Source organism: Silene latifolia, chromosome 1 (assembly GCF_048544455.1).
Source record: "Silene latifolia isolate original U9 population chromosome 1, ASM4854445v1, whole genome shotgun sequence".
NCBI classification, from domain to species: domain Eukaryota; kingdom Viridiplantae; phylum Streptophyta; class Magnoliopsida; order Caryophyllales; family Caryophyllaceae; genus Silene; species Silene latifolia.
This window is the reverse complement of record NC_133526.1, coordinates 80076033-80099815: the sequence shown is the minus strand read 5'-3', so window position 1 is coordinate 80099815 and position 23783 is coordinate 80076033. Positions and strand designations below refer to the sequence as shown.

At 41.8% G+C, this 23783-nt stretch overlaps 1 protein-coding gene across 2 annotated transcripts in view; it reads right to left on the bottom strand.

Moving 5' to 3' along the window:
- Positions 1-23783, bottom strand: part of LOC141607016 (uncharacterized) — a 269164-nt gene that overhangs the window by 81443 nt on the left and 163938 nt on the right. The window lies entirely within an intron of this gene.

The window sequence follows — 23783 nt, the reverse complement described above, 5'->3', positions numbered from 1 at the left end:
GTTGGCCTTCCCTTCATGGTAGATGATTTCCATGTCGTAGTCGCCAATCAACTCCATCCACCTCCTCTGTCTCATGTTCAACTCCTTCTGCGTGAAGATGTACTTAAGACTCTTGTGATCGGAAAATACCTTAAAGATTGCTCCATAAAGGTAATGTCTCCAAATCTTGAGAGCAAACACCACCGCACCCAACCCGGATCATGGGTAGGGTAGTTCTCCTTATAAGGTTTCAATTGCCTAGAAGCATAGGCAATCACTTTACCATTCTGCATCAACACACATCCCAACCCATTCTTCGAGGCATCCGTATAAACCTCAAAATTCTCGCTCCCTTCAGGCAATGCGAGGACAGGAGCTGTGGTCAAACGCTCCTTTAATGTTTGGAACGCCGTCTCACAACTCTCATCCCAACGAAACCTGTTCTCTTTCCTTATCAACGCTGTCATAGGTCTAGCTATCTTGGAGAAATCTTTCACGAACCGTCGGTAGTATCCAGCTAAACCCAAGAAACTCCTAACCTCAAGAACATTCTTCGGTGCTTCCCACTTTGTCACTGCCTCAATCTTCGCCGGATCCACAGCTACCCCATCTTTAGAGATTACATGCCCCAGAAAAGCAACTTTCTCTAACCAGAACTCACACTTGGACAGCTTAGCATACAACTCATGATCCCTCAAAGTCTGCAACACGATCCTCAGATGCTCCTCATGCTCCTCCTTAGTCTTAGAGTAGACTAAGATATCATCGATAAACACTACTACAAACTGGTCCAATAACTGTCTGAAGATTCTATTCATCAAATCCATAAACACTGCCGGCGCATTAGACAACCCAAACGGCATCACCACATACTCATAATGGCCATACCTTGACGTGAAAGCTGTCTTTGGTATATCCATCTCTCTAATCTTCACCTGATGGTACCTCGACCTCAAATCAATCTTAGAAAAGACTGTTGCACCGCTCAGCTGATCAATCAGGTCATCTATCCTTGGCAAAGGATACTTGTTCTTTATCGTCACACGGTTCAGCTCCCTGTAATCTATGCATAGCCTCAAACTCCCATCTTTCTTCTTCACGAAAAGAACTGGTGCTCCCCAAGGCGATACACTTGGTCTAATGTATCCCTTCTCTATCAAATCATCCAACTGCTTCCTAAGCTCCTCCATCTCCTTAGGACCCATACGGTACGGTGCCTTAGAGATTGGCCCCGTCCCTGGCTTCAACTCTACGGTGAAATCTATCTCCCTCTTCGGTGGCAACCCCGGAATCTCCCCTGGAAAAACATCTGCAAACTCTCCCACCACTGGTATCTCATCAACTGTCGGACTCTCTATTCGGTCATCTCTCACATGACACAAGATCAACGGACATCCCTTCCTCAGAAAAGACTTCAAGGTGACAGCTGCAATCAACTTAACTTTGGGTTTGACTAGAAACCCACGATAAGACACACTAACACCCTTTGGACCTCGTAAGGATACTTTCTTTTGATGACAGTCTATCTTAGCTTTATACTTTCCTAACCAATCTGATACGTGCCTAATGTATAGTCTTTTTAGCCTATTTTATGCACGTATTTCTATGCTTTTATCGTAGTTTATGCTACGAAATGCCCCGAATATGCTACTTTGGTTTGTTTTGTCTTATTTGGAGGAATGAACCAGAAAGTTGTGAAATCGAGCCTTTTACCGTCCATTTAGCATGCATTTGGAGGAAGAGTGAATTTGGAGTTTGCAAACTACTATTTTGAGATGCGCAAGGAAGGAAGATAGCTAGGCGAGCAAAGGAAGAACTTCAAATTGCTAGTGCCTACTTTGAAGAGCCATATCTCGAGTTATACAACTGGTATTCAGGTGATTCCAATTGGAGATGAAAGTTTGTCCTCTTAGCTTTCTAACGCCACCGGAATCGCCCTATTTGCCCAAGTAACGAAGAAATGGCAGCCGTTTGAAGTTCAGTGCGCGAAGTAGGAATTACGCGCTGAGAAGTGCTCGATCGAGAACTATTTCTATTCGATCGAGAGCCCAGTTGCTCGATCGAGAGCTACTTCTCCTCGATCAAGTGATTAAAGGGAAAGAAGTCTTCGATCGAGAGGAATTATTCTCGATCGAGGGGAATGCTAAGGAATATCACTCGATCGAGAGACTACATGATCGATCGAGCAACAATTTTTGACGGGTTTGGGCTTTAATTAGCCCGCGTGATATTTTATTTCGCAAAACTCTTTTGCTTTGCTATTTAAGCATGCTTTACTAGGTTTATTAGGGCATCTTTCATATTATCAACACTCTACTATAAACTTTAGAACGTTGCTTATTTCTTTTTCACTGTTACTTTATTTGGGGATTATTTTCACTCGGATTTTGTGTTCTTTACGCCGGATTCGTTTGGATTGTAATTTCTTTCTCCTTCTTAATAATAATTAATCATTTGGTTGCTCTAATTCCTTCTTCCCTTATTTATTATCGTAATTGCTTTTATTCAATCCTTATCAGTTTTATCACTATGTTTAATTTCAATTATCTATTTCTTGTTATTGTTAATTCGTTGGTTATGAGTAGCTAATTTTCATATGCTAAGACTATAGGGGATCCATAATTATGAAGGGAGAGTAATCAATTTATTGGGTTAATGCTGGTATTGTCTTTGTTGGTTAAATGCTGCAGTTAATTGTATCTGTCTGATTGAGTCGACCTAATTAGGCATTTATTTCTTAGTGATCCTTGACCTGGACCGAAAGGTTGGAAAAGGCGAGACTTGTAGCGAACAATAGGGTATTGCAGTGAGGGCGAAAGTTAAGCTGTTTACACTTTAGGGCGAATTAAGGACCGAAAGGTGACGTTCATTACCCCTTAGACCGTATTTGCATTGACCTGAGACCTAGATTACTTGACCGGATGATTATGGTGAACCGTCTGTCTTAGCTATTCTCTCTATCTGTTTATTTCCTCCTTTTTGCTCTCTTCTCCTTATTCTCTTTAGTTTAGAAAATACAATCAAAACCCCCATTTCTGTGACACCCTGACAGACTGAGTTAAACAGATAATTAGCAAAATAGCCTCCCTGTGGAGATCGACCCTACTTGCTGCTAGCTTCTGTTAGTTGTTTTTAGGTTTATTTTTAGTACAAAACGACCGTATCAAATTTTGGCGCCGTTGTCGGGGAGGCGACGCTTTTTATCTGTTTTAATTTTGTCTGTTTTTCGCCTCAAGGAAAGACTGAGTACCTTGAGGCCGTTCTTATCTTTTTCTTTAGTGCTGTTTTGATAGGTCTTACAGGTCTATTAGACAGATTTTAGAAGGAGATTGTCGAAGGGAAGGCTTGAGTACCTTCGACCCTTTTGCCAAGATGACGTCCGTCTCTCGACTTATTGCTCAGTTTGAAGCTCAAACTGAAAGATCTACTAATGGGGAGAGGAAAGAATCTTGGGGTTGTGGTAATCACTATGATCTTGCTCCTCCACCGAGGCCTAGACCACAAATTTGCCGCAACAAGGCTACCCACCGCCTTGTTATTCCTTCTCACCGCAACCAATTCCCCCACTTGCTCGGAATGATGGAGGCCTGAAAAAGTTAAGTCAATGATAAGGGCACTTGGTGAGGAATTTTCCATCCGTATCTAAGCTAGAGGCTTGGGTGAACCAACTAGTGTCGAGCAAACCCAAGAGCAATATGAGACGGTGTATGCTATCAACACCGACATCATTCCGTCTTATGAAGTGCCCGAATCGCCTATTATTGCTAATGTTGATGACTCGAGTTTCACGGCATCGTTCACGCAGCCCACGATCGATATGCACGCTGATTTAAGAGCTCCGTTGGGTGATCAATTCGATCGAGTAACTCACGCACTCGATCGAATAGGTTGGAGGATGAGCCACTCGATCGAGCATCGCCACTTTGTTCGATCGAGCGAATCGATCTTTGTAACCCTCGATCGAGAGGATGTAAATACTCGATCGAGGACTCTTGAGAAAGAAATGCTCATTCAGCTACTCACTGATCCTCAACCGATTATAGATGATGAGGAAATTGCTCGATCAAGTAATATTCTTGTTCGGTCGATCCCGTATCCACAACGATTCGCCACACCGTAGATTTACGGACCGCATACGGGCTCTCAATGTCGTTGCTCACTACGATGAGATGATCACTCGGTACCTACTTATGCTAATTTTATTTCTCAAATTGATTGGTCCGAGAGGGATCTTTGGTGAGACGATAATGAATGTAGCTATGATCGAAGAGTGTAGCACACTTCTTCGGAATGGGACCCCCCCTAATATGTCTGGTCCAAGTCGTTTTCCTACTCCGTGTTCTATAGGGACCCATTCGTTTGATAATGCTTTATGTGACCTCGATTCTAGTGTCAACATTTTACCTTTGTCGTTGGCGTTGAAATTGAGATTGACTAAGTTTACGCGCGCAAGAACGACTATACAGTTGGCTGATTACTCTTATGTACGGGTCAAAGGAGCTTTACATGACGTACCTGTTAGGGTCGGGAATTTCTATATTCCCGCAGATTTCATTGTCTTAAACATACCCGAAGACCGCAATGTTCCCATTATTTTGGGACGGCCATTTTTTTGCACTGCTGGCGCAATTATTGATGTCGGGGTTGGGACACTTACCTTTCAGGTCGGAGGAGAGGACTTGGTTTTTACTAAGTCCGATGACCCTAGGGAATCCATACCTATCATACCTTGCATCGATATTCCCCTTGTAGACTCCGTTGACATTCCGTCTGAGCCGTATTTTGAGTCACATATTGTCGTTGCTGTTGTAACACCTCCGCCCCATTCTGGGAGCGAATTGGAGGAACGTGTCTTTGTTTCTCTTTCTACAGGTCTTGATGAGTTTAAAGACCCGGGAGGTGAGATGGGTGCTCTTAGCATGAAGTCCGGAACCGCCGGATAGACGACCCGGGAGGAGGTGTTGATAAAGCCACACCGTCTAGGAAAAAGCTGCGTGATGAGGTGATAGATTGGGACCTGGATCTTTGTGGGAAGTCTTTGTTCTTACATTGCCAAGTCGTGGAGGCCGGATATCCGCTGACGATTCTTTGAAGCTACGCGTCCGTCGCCGAGGCCTAGTAGTAGGCCGATGATTTGTGCTTTTGGATGATCTGGAAGAAGGTCGAGTTGGGACCTATCTGAAACTAGCGCTACCGGGAGGCAGCCCGGACTGTTTTGTTGTACTTTTGTTGAACATTTTATTTTTCCTTAGCTTATTGTTGAACTTTATACGCTGTTTTACGAACTCCTTATGCTTTTCTAGCTTTGAATTGCGTGTTTTGCAGGTCTAAGTACTCGATCGAGTGGTTTTCAGCTCGATCGAGCACTTTTTGGGGCAGTTTTCACTCGATCGAGTGAGAATTGTCCTCGATCGACCAAAACCAAAATCATGCTTACTCGATCGAGTGGTTTTCTGCTCGATCGAGTCCTTCCAATGGACCAGTTTACTCGATCGAGCTGTTCCAAGTGCTCGATCGAGTAGTTTTGACTCCCAGCTGCTGTTTTCCGTCTATGGAGCTACTGTTTGACTTTCTTTGACCTCCCATGTTCATGGTCGGTTTGGGGAGGTCCCCTCTTTATGACGTCTTGTAAGTTTTCCGCTTTTACTCTCTTTCTCTTTTAGTTTGCATTTCCTTTCCATGTTTTGGTACAATGGGGGCATTGTACAATTTGGTTTGGGGAGGTTATGCATCCATATCTGTGTCTGCATCTTGTTTTTATTGCATTTCTGTTATCACGTTTAATTTCAGTATGCATTGTTGTTTATTTTCAAAAAAAAAGCAAAAATCTCATAAAAATTGAAAAATTTCAATTTTTCAAAAAATATTCACGTTTATTTTTGCATATAGGTTGAGTCGGAACGGTAGATTTTCGTGATGAAATTGCACTTTAACTTGTCTTTTTACTTGAGCCTTGCACTTTATTGACACTTATTAGCTGAGTCTTGCGCATTTCTATGAGTTTTTGTTCAAATTTAGCTGACTGTTTAGACTTGACCTGATAAATTGGCAACCTACTCTACAATTTCTGAGTTTTAGAGCCTTATAACTGGTGACATTCATGACCGGTTCATGTAGGAATTGAGAGTAGTACTCCTTGCATAGCATGTTCATTATTTTTGCACTTTTATGACATTCGATTTCTTGTCAAATGCATACATTCGGTTTTGTGGTCGGTGTCACATGCAGGGAGGTGCTTATAAATTTTCCCCTTTCTTATATTTTTTCACCCATTTAGCTCCACTTTAGCCAAATATAGCCTTTTTGACCCATTAGCTACATCCAAAATTAAGCCTGCCAAGTCAAGCTAGTTTAGTATGTCTTTTGTGGTATGTTTATTCCGTCTGCAAGTTTGGCTCGTGTGTATTGTTGGAGTTGGTGGAAAATAAAGGAAGGAATGATGAAAAGAAAAAAGAAAAGAAATTGAAAAAAAAGAAAGAAAGTGATACGTGAAAAGAAAAAAAAAGAAAAAAAAGAAAAAATTGAATCATCAAAAATCACGTTATACAGTGAAGTAACCAGAAGAAGAAAAGTTGGAATATTTGAGCTGGTTTGATTTTGAGACCGTATGTGTTCACTTTTATATTGTGACGGCCTCACTCCTCCGTTTTATTCATATCTTTTTGAGGAGATTGTGTTTTGGGTAGTGAGTTTTGTGCCAAAGAAGGGCACTTGTGTTTGATTTTTCAGTCAGTTGAGATTTGGATGGTTCTATATGGTCTTGTTTAGGAACTAGCCTGACGCTTTACCTCCACACTACCACAATTTGTTTTGCCTTTTCTCACCTGAACCTCACTTTCCCATATCATTTGTAAGCCCTCGGCTGTGACGGACATTGTTGGTTGGAATGTATGTGCAGTACTTGAATCGTCTATCATTTTTGTTGCATGCATGTTATGTAGGTCGCAGTCTAGGTGAGTGACTGTTTTCTCTTTCTCTCTTATATATATACTCTCACCCTTTGCTTCATGAGAGAAGAGTGACCACGTGAGAGTCCGATTTTGTTGGTCCTGCAAGGTCGATAGGTCGGCTATATTTCTGAACAGCTTATAATTCGTTTGCGTATTGACTGCTTAGCTTTAACTGTTAATTTTTGTTGCATTAAATTGGTTCAAGTAGACAAGTTAAGCTAGCTCTGAGTTATTTTTCCGTTCCATTAGTGTATAGTTTTGAGTTTACTCGAGGGCGAGTAAAGGTTTGGTTTGGGGAGATTTGATACGTGCCTAATGTATAGTCTTTTTAGCCTATTTTATGCACGTATTTCTATGCTTTTATCGTAGTTTATGCTACGAAATGCCCCGAATATGCTACTTTGGTTTGTTTTGTCTTATTTGCAGGAATGAACCAGAAAGTAGCGAAATCGAGCCTTTTACCGTCCATTTAGCATGCATTTGGAGGAAGAGTGAATTTGGAGTTTGCAAACTACTATTTTGAGATGCGCAAGGAAGGAAGATAGCTAGGCGAGCAAAGGAAGAACTTCAAATTGCTAGTGCCTACTTTGAAGAGCCATATCTCGAGTTCTACAACTGGTATTCAGGTGATTCCAATTGGAGATGAAAGTTTGTCCTCTTAGCTTTCTAACGCCACCGGAATCGCCCTATTTGCCCAAGTAACGAAGAAATGGCAGCCATTTGAAGTTCAGTGCGCGAAGTAGGAATTACGCGCTGAGAAGTGCTCGATCGAGAACTATTTCTATTCGATCGAGAGCCCAGTTGCTCGATCGAGAGCTACTTCTCCTCGATCGAGTGATTAAAGGGAAAGAAGTCTTCGATCGAGAGGAATTGTTCTCGATCGAGGGGAATGCTAAGGAATATCACTCGATCGAGAGACTACATGATCGATTGAGCAACAATTTTTGACGGGTTTGGGCTTTAATTAGCCCGCGTGATATTTTATTTCGCAAAACTCTTTTGCTTTGCTATTTAAGCATGCTTTACTAGGTTTATTAGGGCATCTTTCATATTATCAACACTCTACTATAAACTTTAGAACGTTGCTTATTTCTTTTTCACTGTTACTTTATTTGGGGATTATTTTCACTCGGATTTTGTGTTCTTTACGCCGGATTCGTTTGGATTGTAATTTCTTTCTCCTTCTTAATAATAATTAATCATTTGGTTGCTCTAATTCCTTCTTCCCTTATTTATTATCGTAATTGCTTTTATTCAATCCTTATCAGTTTTATCACTATGTTTAATTTCAATTATCTATTTCTTGTTATTGTTAATTCGTTGGTTATGAGTAGCTAATTTTCATATGCTAAGACTATAGGGGATCCATAATTATGAAGGGAGAGTAATCGATTTATTGGGTTAATGCTGGTATTGTCTTTGTTGGTTAAATGCTGCAGTTAATTGTATCTGTCTGATTGAGTCGACGCAATTAGGCATTTATTTCTTAGTGATCCTTGACCTGGACCGAAAGGTTGGAAAAGGCGAGACTAGTAGCGAACAATAGGGTATTGCAGTGAGGGCGAAAGTTAAGCTGTTTACACTTTAGGGCGAATTAAGGACCGAAAGGTGACGTTCATTACCCCTTAGACCGTATTTGCATTGACCTGAGACCTAGATTACTTGACCGGATGATTATGGTGAACCGTCTGTCTTAGCTATTCTCTCTATCTGTTTATTTCCTCCTTTTTGCTCTCTTCTCCTTATTCTCTTTAGTTTAGAAAATACAATCAAAACCCCCATTTCTGTGACACCCTGACAGACTGAGTTAAACAGATAATTAGCAAAATAGCCTCCCTGTGGAGATCGACCCTACTTGCTGCTAGCTTCTGTTAGTTGTTTTTAGGTTTATTTTTGGTACAAAACGACCGTATCACAATCCATCCCAACTATCATCTCAAAACCATTAAAAGGAAACTCTAGCAAGTCTACAGGGAAATCAACTTGCCCAACTATCAAAGATACATCCCTAAACAACCTCCCACACGCTACAGACTCACCCGAAGGTATGAAAACTTGCTCACTAACAGACTCATATACTCTCAAACCCAACTGTTTAACATGACTCGAAGACACAAACGACTGAGAAGCCCCCGAATCAAACAAAACAAACGTAGGAATACCGTTAACAAGGAAGGTACCGGTGATAACGTGCGCATCCTCCTCACCGCCTTCTTCTCCATCATGAACAACTTGCCATCGGTCTTCCGCCCACCTCCCCGGACAAGATCGATCTTGCCGATGCGGTCGGCTTAGCACCCGACCCTTGATTGTTGTTGTTGTTCGTCGGTGTCTTCTGATAAGAATTACATTTGTTGCGGTTGCCTCCACTGGTAACTCGACTTCCCGGTTTGGCCATGATCCCCCGGTCTGTTTTTGCGAAGCTCTGTGCGAGTCTCTCGAAAAGATCCGGTGCGCTCGTGCACTCATGTCTCTTGTGGACTACACCACCACAACCAAAGCAGGTCACTCCCCAACTATTACTCACACTCCCACGGCCACGCCCAAAGGAAGCCCCAACACTAAACCCGGACCAGTGCAGAAAATCCCTTAGACCGATTGTGGTTGCCTTTCTTGTGATTCGATTGGCCACCACCCTCGCTCTCGAACTTCCTCTTCTCACCACCCGACCTCTCCGAGCCATCTCCACCAACCTCTCGGCTCTTCCGGCCCTCTCATAAGCTTCCTTAACATCGGTAAGGATCCCCACGGGTAACTTATCCATAATCGTGGTAGTCAACCCTCTTTCAAACCTCAATGCCAGGTTCTCCTCACTCAAACCCATATCCTCAAAGATACCCTGGACTTCTCATTGAACTATCTGTAGTACTCGGCTACCGACATCTCAGCGGTCATCTTAAACTTATCAAACTCTTCCCTCAACTTACTCCTTACATGCTCCGGTACGAACTCCTTCCTCACAGCCCTACGAAACTCCTCCCAAGGTATAGCAGGTAAGCCTTGGTTGGTGTATATCTCCTTAGCACTCACCTTCACTGAATCCCACCACTTGCCTGCGCCTCCCTCGATAGAACGCACTGTTCCACCCTCATCTCATCAGGACAATGAACCAAGTTTAAGATGTTCTCCATCTCTCTCAGCCAACTATCAAGAAGGTTAGGGCCCCCAACCCCCTTGTATTCCTTCGAGTTAAACCTCGCAATGTAGAGGCTGATTTTAGAATGATCAACCTCCTTTTCCTTACTCTTATCCTTGTCCTCATTCACTCTCTTCAGGGTCTCAGTAAGAGCATCCTGGTGCTCTAACATCTTAACGATGTCATCCACGGTCATAAGCTCAGCTCTCGCGTACAAAGCAGTTCTCTTGGGCGGCATCTTGAAACTATACATATATAAGAAAAGGGGTAGATATGAACATACGTACTAAACTTCAAAACACGAAGACGCGACCCCCAGAACCTACTCGATCGAGTTCCCAAACCCACTCGATCGAGTAACGGGCTACTCGATCGAGTGCCCCACGTACTCGATCGAGTACCCAAACTCCAAAACCAAACAGACCTTCTGATCTCTTTCCTACTCGATCGAGTATCTAGGCTACTCGATCGAGTGACCCCCTACTCGATCGAGTACCCCTAGTTACTCGATCGAGTGCCCCAAAACTCGATTTTGGACTCAAACTCGCCAAAAACCCACCCGATCGAGTCAGTCTCACTCGATCGAGTAACACTAATTCGTAAAAGCTACCCGCATGTTACGTCATATGCTAACATGTTAAACTTTATAAATCACATATTATATCATAACAATCATGCTATTAATTGCCACGTTGTAAAACATTCAACATGTTATCATTTCATCAACAGTTTCTATATATCATCACTTTTCTTTCACCTTCTCAACTTCCAACTTCGAACATCCAACAATCAACACATTCCATCAAATTTGTAAACAAGTTAACCAAACACACATACAACTCGACAAACACTTCCCCCATGTGACCGGTTCAAAGTTGTAAGGCGACCCCCGCGACTTTAGGACGTCTCCCAAGCCTTTGCACTAGCTCCTACAACTTTTACCGCGGGTTCATTTTAATTGACTCCCTATGTTCATTAAGTTCATTGGTTACAGGTTTCAGGATCGTCGCTCTGATACCATTTTGTAACACCCCCATACTCCAAGTGCCTTACCAGGACCACTCAGGTATGAAGACATTACCATCTCGGTCACCCGAGGCAATGATAATCAAACAACAATAAAGAAACAACATTTATTATAAATAGTTTAACGAATAGTTACAATCCATGAAACCAACTAAAAGTGCGATACATTATTCTCAAATGACTGTCTAACTGAAAAGTAAATAAACTAAGGCTACAACGGAAGACTCCTATCGTCATGTCGTGGCATCCCAGCTATCCCAGTACTCATCTCAATACTTGCTCAATATCTGCTCACCATCCCCGAATGGATCACCGCAGGTTTACAAAACAACACCGGGGTCAGTACTAATCACACAATCAACATAGATAACAATAATAAGATAAACAGACAGCTGAACTGTCACACACACACACACACACACACCACCAACTCCCATCATCTCAATCGACGTCCACTTTGGACCAGACCACGCCGATGGGGGACCGCCGTTCCCACCTAAGCCCCGCTCATCATACCGAGCGATAACCCTGTCCCATTAATGTGCACATCCCCTTCCGTGGCGGGTTCCACGAAGGGCGAAACTAGGGCGTGAAGTCACTCCCGCAAGTGACCCCACTCAGTCGAGAACGCATCTCGAGAACCATCAACAACAATCACAACCACAAACACAGTATAATCATCATATCAAACAACTAACTACAACACATCACCAATATCCCATTATGGGACTAATACTGAGTAGGAAATCCTACCTGGAAAGCACAACAAGCAGACGGTATCTACAGCTGTATCAAAACGCCTCTTCTACGAATCCTCCTCCTATCACATAACACATAGAGACTACACATCACATACTACACACAAAACCCCCAATCCCTAAATTAGGGTTTAACCAATCTTAACAAAGCATTATAAAAATTATGTTAAAAGCTTACCCTTGACGCAAGGAACTCAACGATACGAATTACGACAAGAAGCGACCGTCGAACTCCGGAATTGCTAAGAATGCGATTAGGAAGATGAACTGGTCGCTTTCTCTCTTAAACAGGGTTTTAGGTTTTGTAAAAGTGATTTAAAACAATGACGATTATGTTTAAATACCTTAATCGCATAATTAACAAAACCCGAGAAAACTCCCCGTAAAACCGGACACTCGATCGAGTACCCAAGGTACTCGATCGAGTACCCCCTTACTCGATCGAGTACCCCAGCTACTCGATCGAGTACCCAACAGGTCAGAAACTATTTTATTTCGCAACTTACCCTTACTCGACAGAGTAAGGGCTACTCGATAGAGTACCCCAAGACATATAAATACGGAGTATTACAGGTGCCTCGATCGAGTCGAGGGGTGACTCGATCGAGCTGGCTGGTTCCTCGATCGAGCCGGGGCTGACTCGATCGAGGATCCTCTGTAGGTTCAGCTGTTTCGCCTTTTTTGCTTTTATTATCAGCTCGTGTTTCAACTTCGTCAGGTTCTTTTTCATCGTCACTAAGCTCCAAATTACCCAATCCTTTGGGATGCATATAAGGGACCTCATCAACAGTAATGGGCACGTCATTCTCAAGGCTTTGTAGGTCGGGATTCGCATAATAAGTACCGCTCCTCAGCTGAATAACATTAGCTTGCTCATGAGCTTGTTTACCTTGAGGAGGAAGACCTACGGCCTGTTTTGATGGATTTTGAAGTGCCATCTGAGCCACTTGATTATCTAGCATCTTGTTATGGGCAATCAGCTCAGAAATTTGAGCCGTCTGCTTCGGCTGCATCAACAAAGTTTGTTGCAAAAGATTGCGAAACTCTGCCATCTCATTGTTTGGAGCTTGTTGAGGAATTTGTTGAGGAGTTTGCTGAGGAGGCTGTTGATATTGATTGTTAAACTGATGGCCTCCTTGATTTTGCCTCTGATATCCCCCTGGCGGTTGATTACCACGATTGTTGGGAGGGACATAAACATTCTTCGTGGTGCTGCGAGTTTTGTACATTCGATTTGGACCATTGAAGGAATGGGTGTTCCTTCGTTCTTTCATTGTAAAAATTGGAGAAGGGTGTACCTTGTGCACCCCATGCGTAGCCTCCGAAAAGCATTAACCTGCTCCAATGTACTCATGCAATCAGCTGCACCATGACCGTCTAAACCACATCTAGCACAAGACTCCTCTACTTGCTGACTCATGGCATGAACTCTCTCCTTACTACCCAATGATTGGGTAGTCTTTATCTCAGCAATCTGGGCAGAAATAGTCTCCAGCTGTGCCGCCAGGGCACTATCAACACCAGTACCTCGCGTGCTTCCTCTAAGATTTCCATACCTGGCGGTATGGGTAGCAATCTGATCAATTAACTTCCACGCGTTATCATCATTGGTGTTATCCTGAAACCTCCCATTAGCTGAGGAATCCAAAAGGGCACGATGATCGTCATACAACCCGTTATAAAACTGGTTGCAAAGAAACCACTTTAGGAAACCATGATAGGGAACTGATCGGACTAAACGTTTGAAGCGAGTCCAAGCTTCATTCAAATCTTCAGTAGCTCCTTGCTTGAAACTGGTACTTTGACTTCTCAAAGCATTAGTATTTTGAGGTTGGAAGTACCTCTTGTAGAAAGCAAGAGCTAAGGAATTCCAGTCTGTAACTCCTTCAGTATCGATATCCAGATCTCTCAACCACTCAGCAGCTCCATCTTTCAGAGAGAAAGAAAGAGCACCTGCTTAACCTGATCTTGTGTCACTCCAGCTGTTAGTGGAATAGAACAGCAGTAGGTGACAAATTTCTCCATATGTGTCGCAGGATCCTCAGCAGCTGTCCCTCCAAACATATTTCGTTCCACCAAATTGATGTAAGATGGCCGAATCTCAAAAGTTCCATTGGTAGTAGTGGGCAGCTTAAATCCTTGTGGGATAGAGGCTAAAGTCGGCTCGGAGTGACTGGCTAGAGTAGGCATGATGGTAGTTTCGGGAATAGCAGTTGTGACTGGAATTTCAGGAATAGGAATGTCGTCCTCTTCCTCTTCGCAGGACCGATCGGCTGACTCTGCTGAGCTCGCCGTCTCGACGTCAAGTATACTAAAGTCTTCTACTTGACCCACTTCTTGATTAAATTTCCGTCTGTAGCGAAACGTCTTCTCTGGTTCAGGATCAAAAGGGATAATCTCGGACCTATTAGACCTGGGCATACACGGAACTAACAAGAGAAGTGTGAGAACGGTCTCAAGGAACTGGGTTCCCTGAGACAAAAAGACAAAATAAACACAAAGAGACTAAACAATCGCTGCCTCCCCGGCAACGGCGCCAAATTTGATGTGGCTAAAGTCGTATCACCAAATCAAAGTAAAACTATCTTAGGACTAACAAGAATAGCTAGTAATAAGACAGGTATCGAATCCACAGGGAGGCGGTAAAAGCTAAGTCTGTAAATATTTACATTGTCTAAAGGTAACCGTTTTCTAGGGGGTTTGTTTTGTTTTGATCTAATCAACTAATTGCAAGTAATTAAAAGGAGGTTTAAACAATAATATTAAAGGTCTAGGATTTCCGGTTCACTAGGTCAATTATCTGGGGACTATTAATCAATTGCTAGATCTATCAAGCTGTTTAAGGTCATAAGATCGGTCGACTCAATTATGCCCTTTAGATCGATTCTAACATGCGGTCGCTATAATTAGATACAATCTATTTGATTATCGCAGCCTATATTAATTCTAACCCGGTCGGCGAAAGGATTAATTCGCTACACTAATTAATAACTCAGGCCTTAAGTTAATTAACTAGAAGAAGAACAATAATCAAACAACAACTTATGTGATATCAATAACAATTAATCAATTTTCCCTTTTAATTAACCTAGATCCCCTTCATCCTAGATGAGGCAATTAGCTACTCATGATTAAAGTAATAACAACAATGATTAAGATTGAAGACATAATTAAAAGCATGAAATAACAATGATCAATTAACATAAAACAATGAACGATTAATTATTGAGGAAAGATTAGTACCGTAGCAAGGAAAGATTAGGGTTCTAAGAGAGTATTCAACAGTATGAAGGTGAATAAAAAACGTAACGTAACATAAAGTACGAGTTTCTAATTTATAACAAGAGATAATCGTTTTTGGAAAATCCGGAAAATAACCCGCCACAAAGGTTCCTCGATCGAGCCAGAGGTGACTCGATCGAGGACAGTTGCTCGATCGAGTCCTCCCTGACTCGATCGAGGAGCCTGATTCACAGACGGTTTCCTCCTTTCTTTCACTTCTAGCCTTCGTGCTTCCTCGTTCCTCGTGCCATGCTTCGTGTATTCTACTATGCCGTCTCCGCCATGCTAATCTTAGCTTGATCATACTCATAACGAGTCATTTCTGCATTAAAACACAAAATAGCGGCAGTATCGACAATTCATTGAAATAAGGCATATAAATGATATAAAGGCACGAAAACGGTATGTAAAATGGTATAAAGGGAGCTATCAAAGTATATTTAAAAGTGATACATCAATTTGGTTGCATAATGGTCATCATAGAATAAAAGTGAAAAGTTGAATGAGTAATGTATTTGTTGGACTGATACGTTGTACTTGTGTAGTATTAATACGATGTGAATGAGTATATTAATCTGTGCCGATGTCCGAATTTATTTTTGGAATCGACACGCGTTGCTATTTTGCAGGAATCTTTAGTTAATCTTATATTTTCGACCATGTATCTAGCCTTACTTGACCGAGTACGAGTGCCTACTAGACCAAGTAGACCTCATTCAATCTAGTTAGGAAGCTATTACGTCGAGAAAGTTGGAATCTCCTGCGAAAACTCGACCGAGTAGCTCCAACTCGATCGAGTGGAGGCCACTCGATCGAGTAACATACTTACTCGATCGAGTAAGTCGCTACAGTGCCGCTGAAACACGGGGTAATAAACCCTTTTTACATTCTTTCTTCCTATTCTTTCCTCTATACCACAAACCCTAATCTCTAATCTCTCTCTATATACTCTGATTCTTGTTGATTTTGTGCTTGAACTTGGTGATTTCCTTGCTTAAATTCGTTCCTTTTACTTGCTAATCAATTAAGGTATGAATGTCTATCCTCTTTTGATGTTTTTAATTAATTAGAAACATGTAGGATGTTGGAAATTGTTGGAAAATCGATTTATATGGGTTAAATCTTGCCTCTAATTGTTGTAATATAATCTAGATGTTTCCCTTTGATGATTATTGTTGTTAGCTAAGCAAAGATCGAATCAAATTGGGGGTTTATATGACTCGAAACTTCTAGGGTTTGAGAATTTGAATTGAATTTTGGTTGTCTTTTGGGTGTAAAAAGGGAGAAAATTGAGTAATACATGTCATACATATCATGTTTAGAGTTGATTTTGGTGATATTCACTCAAAAATTTGCCTTAAAACTCCGTCTTAAAAGTGTCCCAAACTGAAATTCGTCTTATATTACTGTGAAAAGTTTTAATATATGGAACTACTTAGAAGTTATGACTTCCAAAAGTGATTGTGATAAATGATAAATGCTGCTCTACATGTCAAAATGTTTACAGCTGTGAGACCGTCTGAGAGTAAAATTGAGAGTTTATGTTAATGATTTCTGGTTTGTTGGTGAAAGTGTGTACTTAGTAGCTCTTTTACGTGAACATACATGAATGTTTTATATGTTTTGAAGTATATGAGGTTTGTGTATTTAAGTTATGTGTTGAAAACAGATGCCGAGACCAACCATGGGAACCCGACAGAGCAAAAGGGGAAGGGCTTCTGAGCCCGAGGTAGGAGAGAGGAGTGGACCTGTAGTCCCGGCAGTACCCGAATACCCGTCGGTAGTCCTTGTGGATTTCACACAAAGGAGTAATTTTGTCGCTTTGCAACAACGAAAGATGAGACCAACCCGGTGTATAAACACCGTCCTCTTGACTGACTTAGGGATTGAGACCGATGTCAGGCACATATTTGAGACTTTGGGGATGTTAGGACTATACCGTCTCAGGAAACATTCTTATGCCTTTTTTACCCTTGAGTTCATGAGTTCGTTTAAATACGACGCGGGGGAACAAACTGTGGAGTTCGCCTCATGAACACGAGTTTTCTGCTGACCATAGATATGTTTTCAACCCACCTTGGCTTGGCTAAGCCTGCCAAGGGAGCTGTCCGTGATATTCCTTCTGAGTGTGGGGTTAGTAGTCTCATGTCGTGCCTTACCGGTAAGTCAGCTCCTACTTCGAGTAACATGATCAATGATATTCAACATGTCACTTTGAAGATCTTTCTTCGTGCTTTGACGTGTCTGCTCTACGAGAGGAAGGATGTGAGTAAGTTGAACTCACATGAGTTGATGCTCTTGATGTCTTATCTTAACCCCACCCGGTCACAGCCTGTCACCTTTAGTGCCCCTGCCTTTGTATGTGCCAGTCTAGCTCTGATGGCCTCGTCTGACACTAGATTTCTGAGTTGTGGTGCCATTGCCACACATCTAGCAGAGAAGTTGACATCCTTTAAGGCCTCCTTGGCCTATACTCCTTTGACCACCACGATGCCTACCTTGGACTGCGACTACTTCCTCGACCAGAAATGGTTGAGAACCTTAGCGGATGGGAGTTTGGCATGGAGAGTATGAGGTATGAGTTAGATGCGGATACTAGCTCCTGAGCACTTACCTGCGACTGAGCCTTTACCACCGGCAGTTATAGCTGCCGATTCTGACGATGAGGAGGAGGAGGGGCGTCCACCGGTGCAGACGTACCTCATTGACCGGGAGATCCTACAGGTCATGCCCGAGCCAAGGAAGGGGGAGAACGTGAGAGCTGAGGAGGACTGACCTAGGATGGGGAGGGGACCACGCAAAGTAAGGGAGAGGGTGGATGAGACTCAGCCAGTGCAGCCAGAGCAGCAAATGCCGCCACAGTACCATTTCCATGGCTACCCTTCTTTTGATAGCCCAGAGGTGTGTGAGAGCTACCTTTCAGTGAGAGTGTCTTCTACCTTGACACTCAGGAACCTGCATGAGATGGCTTATGTTCAGGGGTATGGGACCACGGGAGCTCACTCCGGTCTGGTGGAGAGGTATAGGAGACGATAGCGGAGTCTTCCACTCTTACGGTGTGGGTAGGTCTACTTGGGGAGAGACCCAATCATACCCTTATGGTTGTTTGGCCCCTTGGCGGATGGGAGCAGGTGCTGATGTTGGTGGTGGTGCGGGACAGAATGCGGCCGGAGCAGTTACCTCAGGAGGTGGTGGTGGTGAGTTCATGGACGAGCAGCCTGGGGAGTGATGACACTCCATTTTCTTTTTCTTATGTTTCATGATTGGTAGTGGATTTTATCTCGTTTTCGGTTGGTACTTTTGGACCTTGGTTTGTATGATTGGCCATAAGGCCGTACTTCAGTATTTTCAGACTTGTTGTGCAGGATTTTAGGGTCGGGAGAGTGTCTCGACTCGTGATTATATGATTGCTTAGTTTATATTTGACTTGTGGGGATTTTTGACCTATTGGCTACTCGATCGAGTGCCCCTCACTCGATCGAGTAACTACAGGTATGGCATTGGAGGAGTAATCTGAACTCAGCTTACTCGATTGAGTAGCTGATGAGCTTGAGTGAGTAAGTCCAACTCGATCGAGTGCCTGACCAACTCGATCGAGTGTCACTGTTACAGGAACTTTTCGAGTTACGAATCATTTGAATCATCATATTTTTGGTTACTTTTATGTTAATCCTTGTTGTGGGTGTGTAATAACATGGTTTAGCCTCACCATTGATTATGTAGCTGCGGGTGGTCGTGTTATTGGTGAGATTTTCAATGCTACGTATATATGTCGGAATGGTAAATCGAATTGCTACAGGTAAGATAAAGTGTGGTCGTGTTGTTCACAGTTGCCATGATTTCGTATACAGATGTGTCGTGTGGGTCATGAAGGTGTAATATTAAGAAAGTATCATTGCTGTCATGAGTCGAATTTGCATCGTGAACTTTTTGCACAATTTTCGGTGATATTTGTATAACTTTTTCGGCCATGTCAAGTTGAATTGGACGAATAGACTACAGTGTTATAATATTGTAGCATAACTTATGTGACCGAATAACAAATAATTGGAGAATTTGCTGCTAGTAGGTAATAATATATCTTGAGATGTGCTACATACTTTCAGAGTCTTCCGTTTATACGAGGTGTAGTGGTGTAATGTCAAAGATTCGGTTATGTCAGTATGAATTATTGTCGGTTGTGGTTTATGAGTAATGTCAATAAGATTTAATAAGTGTCGGTTTGAGGGACAGGGAAGTTGTTTGATGGTGAACTTCGGGGACGAAGTTCCTTTTAAGAGGAGAAGAGTAATATCGCAAAAGAAAAATGATATAATTATAACAATTTTGTGGTATTTTAAAGTATGTGAATGATTATTTGAATAGTTTTATATGATTGTTGTAGTGCAATTGTGTAAGAGTTTATAATTGTTGAACGAAATAACATGCTGTATACTCTCTTTTGGTAGTTAGTCGCTATGATGACTTGAGAATTCAGTGTTATTAGCAGAAGGGTTGTTGTAAGGTTAACATAATCGGGTATAATGAAACATACGTGGTGTAAGTCAGGAACATGTGTTGTTGTGAATTTGTGACTAAACCGTTGAGTTGTGTGTCTTACAAGTGGTAATTGTTGACCAGGTGATGAATGATTGTATAGTCTCGTAGCTATATTGGTACATGTTTGAATAATATGAGGCTGTAGTGCAGGTGACAGTCGAGTTGATCATCCTTATGGTTGGTACGTGTTCAGTAAATAAAAAAGGAAGTAGTAACTCGTTGAGGATTGTGTGTGTGTCGGGTGTTAGGTGGTTGAGGATGATGATGTTCGATGAACATACGTAGGGGGATAGTATTGCTAAACAGTTTTGTTGACCTGTGTCGGGTAAACGGTGATGTTGACTTAGGTGTCCTTGTCGTGTGGTTCAGGAGAGGAGGAGTCGAACTTCGGGGATGAAGTTCTTTTTAAGGGGGAAAGACTGTAATACCCGTCCTTTTAGGGACCCGTTGACTGACGTTGACCGACCTTAGTGATATGTCTTAGTCTTTGGGAAGCCTTACGAGCGTTGGCTGGTGAGGTGGTAAGCTTTGAGTGAGTGGTACTCGATCTAGTCGAGGCTACTCGATCGAGTAGCTTGAGTACTTGATCGAGTAGGGGTCACTCGATCGAGTAAGTTAGTTACTCGATTGAGTAGCGTCTTTATAGTGAGGGTTTATAATCGTGTTTTGATAGAATCACAAATAATTCCGCCTCTTTCCTCCAAACCTAGAGGTCGCCTTTCCTCATTCCCTTCACTATAATCCCTTCCATTAAAGCCTTTTAGGATGCTTATGCCTTAGGTACAAGTTGCTTGAGTCGGGTAGCGGTCCTGACGCCGGATAGCTATGCGTAGGTATGTCATCGTCATCATCATTGTCGTTGTCGTTTTCAGTTAGGGTTGTAGTGGTTGTGATGGATTATTGTACTGTTTGTATAGGTGTATTGCTTGCTTGGTTGATGTCATGTGATTGAACGTGGAATCGCTGCGATTGGCTAAAGGCAGGTTCGCCTACTCAGTATTGTTGGTTATCTAGAGTGTCTTGTGATGTGGTTCAGTTGTTGTTACATCAGTATGGTTGTTGGATTGTGATAGTTGGTTGGTGCTGTGCTATTGTGTCTATCGTTGTCGTAATACATTGATTGTGATTGGCTATCTGTGATATTCGGGGCGCGTCCCTGGCTGAGTGGAGTCACTTGCAGGAGTGGCTTCACGCCCTTGGTTCGCCCTCTATGGAACCCGCCACAGGAGGGGATGTGCACATTAAGGAAACTTAGGTTTATCGCTCTGTATGATGAGCGAGGATTTGGTGGGTAGGGCTGTGGTCCCTCACTGGCAGGGCTGGTAAACTGGACAGTCGGTGACGGTGATTGGTTGGAGAAGTTGTGGCTTGTGTGTGTGTGCTTGGTTGTGTCTGTAGTGTGTTGGCTGTTGTTGTTGTTGTTGTTGTGTCTTTCCTCAGTTACTGACCTTGTGTGGTTTGTCTTCTTGTTGTTTCTGTTGTGTCTGCCGTGATCCCCTATGGTGAGCAGTTAGTCTTAGCAGGTGATGTCTTGGTTGATAGCTGGAAACTTGGCGGGATGAGTCCTTCACGAGTTTTAACAGAAGTGTAGATCACCTAGTTGGTAGTAGTCTGAGTTGTATCTTTGTTATCTTGGTTTGTTCAATCACTTGTAATATATTTTAATTGTTCTTTTATCGACATTTGATTATTACTGTCCTTGGGCAACCGGGATGGTAACGCCCTTATATGCTAGGGAAGGTCTTGTTAAGGCTCCTTGGTATATGGGGGTGTTACACGTTCTGTAATACTTGGATCTTCAACCTGCAAAGATTACAAAACAACCCAAAGTAGCCAATTCATGGGAGAATAGTAGTTAAACGCTACACAATATGCATAGAAATGCGTGCAAAGTATTAGAATAAATGCATACAAAAGGCACGCATCAAACCTCTCCAAACCAAACCCTTGCTTGTCCCCAAGCAAGCAATTGACGAAAGACAATAAGGGGACTAGTGGAGCGGTAAACAATCTCAGAGCTAGCTACACTTTGGACTTAAATCAATGACAAGACTACTGAACCGTCGACCTTGCAAATCAAATGCAAACGAGTTAAATCAATGACAAGACTACTGAACCGTCGACCTTGCAAGACTTGTTTTTGTTGGACTCTCATGGGTTGCTCATCACTCATTCGAAGAACTTGGTGAATATACTGTAGGATAGAAAGAATGAAACCACTCACCTAACTGCGACCTATAAGAACATGCATACAATATAACATGAAACTGATGTCTATCAACTGTACATATGCATTCCAACCAAACAGGATCAAGACACATGCCGAGGACTTACATATAGTGTGAGGTGAGGTAAATGGGTGAAAAGGGAAAATATAAATTTGGATATATGGAGGTAAAGCCAAGCTAGTATAACTGCAACCAAATAATAAACTAATTCCGCTTTCTAAACCCAACTTAAAATAGATAAACGATGCCAATGCGGCATAAACTCACTCATCACATCATCAAAACATGACCCCCCATAATATATAGAGACGAACATGGGAGTAATAGACCGTTTTTTTTCAAAAATTTGCAACTTTTTTTTTTTTCATTTTCACTTCTGATTTTTTTTTCTTTTCTTCATCTGATTTTTCCCCCCTTCTCACTTCAACCCTCTTCTTATGACAAACATAGAAAACCAAAATGACAATTAAACACATACCTATATTATCAACCAAACTAGCTTGACAAAGGTAGACTTAATTTTGGGATTGTAGTTAATAAATGGGTTAAAATAGGCCACTTGGCTAGTGAAGTTCAAGGGTAAAAGACAAGAAAAAGGATTTGACTCTCCACACATGTCACCGCCACAAACCGAATGCATACAAGTACTAAGAGATAAATGTCATGCTTATGCAATTTGATGTTACATGCCTTATAAGGAGTACTACTCTCACCCTAAAATGAAATCGGTCATGAATATCACCGGTTTAATAAGGCTCTAAATCTCAGAAGTATTAATAGTTTGCCAACATTAAATCAAGTCTATTTGTTCAGCCGTATTAATCAAAAACACGTTGACTATGCGAATGACCATACTAGTAGAGGTGTCAACTATGCAAGGCTTAGGCGTAGAAATAAAAGTGTAGTGCAATTTCATCATTGTTATACAGCCGTTCCGACTCGACCTAATATGCAAAAGTAAACATGTTCTTGATTTTTTTTCAAATTTTCAATTTTTGTGGTTTTTCATTTTGTTTTAAGTGAAAGAAACAATGCATACAGAAATGGAAGAAACATGCAAACAAAAATGCAAATTGATGCAAACAAAGACAGATGCATACCCTCCCCAAACCAAATCACCCAATATCCTCATTGTGTTCAGCAAACAATCAGCAGCAACAAAATATAAGGAGAAAGGGATATGCGAAACATAATGAATGCAAGTGAAATAAAGATAACCAACTGGTCTCCAACCGCGTCCCCGACAACGGTGCCAAAATTTGACAGGCTAGTCGTATACCTACCAAAGATAACCAACTGGTCTCCAACTGAAAGAAATGTAGATTCATATACATACTAACATACTCATATATGTCAAAATTAATTTGTCATAAAATTAAATACGGATTTTATGCATGCAAACAAAATATAATAGAGAAGAAATCATGTCCTTACTTTGATGATTTCGGTTTAGAGGGCACAAGAGAGATCACCTTTCTCTCTTGTTCTTGAGCTTATCCTTATGGAAGAACAAAGATCTAAGTATAAGATCTCTCCCTAAGCTTTATACCCTAGGCTTTCACTTAATCTAATTAATATTATAAGTACTAGTATAATATTAATCTTAGTAGAAAATAGACCCAAAAATATTATATACTCTTAATATTTTCGGTTATATGGGAGAGAAGAAGAAGAGAGAGTTTTTGTCTCTCTAGAAATCTTATATTTTGATGAGTAAAAGAATGAATAGCATCCACTACCTCTTAGTGAATATTAGGCAAAATAAGAAAAACAAACTCAAGTGTTTTTACTTCCCAAAATCGGTGGGAGTGGAGGAAGGAAAGAGCCAATGCATGAAATTGTTGCTCTTAACAATGTTCATAGGCTTGCATGGCTAGATTACTTT